Source organism: Rousettus aegyptiacus, unplaced genomic scaffold (assembly GCF_014176215.1).
Source record: "Rousettus aegyptiacus isolate mRouAeg1 unplaced genomic scaffold, mRouAeg1.p scaffold_m13_p_5, whole genome shotgun sequence".
In the NCBI taxonomy this organism is placed as follows: domain Eukaryota; kingdom Metazoa; phylum Chordata; class Mammalia; order Chiroptera; family Pteropodidae; genus Rousettus; species Rousettus aegyptiacus.
The window spans coordinates 58,103,611-58,105,537 of record NW_023416308.1 but is presented as its reverse complement, the minus strand read 5'-3'; the positions used below and the strand labels follow the sequence as shown (position 1 = coordinate 58,105,537).

Here is a 1,927-nt window from a genome sequence, read left to right as displayed (position 1 = left end):
GTAATTGCATTGTAAAGTTCTGTATGAATTTACTTCTGTTACTTTCAGTTATCTAAGACTTGCTGCTAGACAGTACAATGGACTAAATAAAAGCTACTACCATGTCTTGTAACCAGATAAATTTTCTTTGATTTTTTTCACAAGTATGCACTGAGTCAGTAATTTTTTATACTATCATGATTATCTGGATCCATAATTTTTTTCTGAAACAGTAGAAAGTAATATTTTGGCATGGTTAGCAGTACTTAACACTAAGCAGATATTTGAAACAGCACTTGCATAATTTCCCTTGGTCTAATTAATTTTAACCCTCTCAAAATAATACATCTAAAAAATATTTTTACTATTTTCCTACATCTATTCCTGGGTATTGCTATGAGAAAAAGGCATTAAATATATTCTCATCAATAAGATAAAAATGGAAATTTGAGAGATAGAATTATATGAAGCTCTGACTTGGAACTTTTTATTTCCCAGTTTTTGATGTGAATTAAATTTAAAATTATAATAGCTTATAAAATTTATAGTTTTCCCTTCCATATAATTAACTATGTAAAACTCAGAGGACCGAGCCATTCAATCTACTGTTAGAGTATTAAAACAAGACTCGATATATTAAATATAAGCCTGAATGCTTTGTTGGATTTGCTGTAATAAGAAATATTACCTTTGCCACTTATTTAGTCTTCTATAAATCAGTTTTTCATCCTGTTGTTATTCTATACATGTAATAAGAAACCAAACTGAGATCTTGAGAAAATGGTAGCTAAGCAAAGTAATATAGCACCAATTAAGAGACAAAAGAAAAAAAACAAAAACAAACTGGCACCAAGATAATTTATGCATCTATACCAATATGATCTAAAGTTAACTAATAAATTTTTAACAGAAAAAAAATTCAAATATTTTCTGCCAACAGGAAAGATAATCTAAAAGATTATTGTTTGTCATCTTACTGGACATGAACTAGGTTATATCAACCTAGCAATCATACCTGAATTTGCATTTATTAAACTATCTATAAATATCCATCTCTTTAAGTACACTTTGAACTGGTTTTAACATCTTACCTTTTCCCTTATCAATAAATTATTTGGTCTATGGCCATGCTACCCTGAACAAGCCCAATCCCATCTGATCTCAGAAGTTAAGCAGGGTCGGGCCTGATTAGTACTTGGATGGAAGACAACCTAGGAAGACCAGGTGCTGTAGGCAGAAAAACAATAAATAAAAATAAACAAACAAATAAATAATAAGGGATTGTAAGCTGACAAGGTCCTTGCAATCTGTGAGGTCAACCAAAGATTGCCTCACTTAAAAGAAAAATTTTTTAAAATAAATAAATAAAATTACTTAAATTAAACTTTGAGACTTATTCATTTTATATTTGCTGTTTTAGATGTCCCATTGAGTTACCTTGTGGACTTATCTGATGAAATTAAGTAATTTTTATTGCATGAGAAGAGAACCCCATTGGCCACTTAGACCCAAGCACATTTTTTTTTTTTTTAGCTTTCAAAAAAAATCTACAAAGCAACAAAATTTTCATTTTCCTAATTCCTTCTTTCCTTCTTCCCTCCTTATTCCTGATTTTCTGTTTTATTTTTGGTGTTCACTCATTGCCAATAATTCATTTCCCAATGTTGGCATATCCAAAATTTGGTATTTAGTCTGATAATTTGAAGATTTCTGTTAAGTGATATATATATATATATATATATATATATATATATATATATATATATATATATATCTCCTACCAAGTAATATGTGACAGAAAAATCTACTTTTCAGTCTTTTTTTTCCTATCCATGAACAGAAATTAAGATAACTTTTTTTTGCCTAATTAAAATTGTCCTTTGATATCTGGAATATTGAATTTTGTGTTTCTATTTCTACTTTGACATGTGACTGAAGTATTAGAATT

General features: G+C 28.7%; 1 pseudogene; it reads left to right on the top strand.

Moving 5' to 3' along the window:
* The first annotated feature begins 1,096 nt into the window (after positions 1-1,096).
* LOC118603483 lies at positions 1,097-1,215 on the top strand (annotated as a pseudogene).
* Positions 1,216-1,927: the final 712 nt, after the last annotated feature.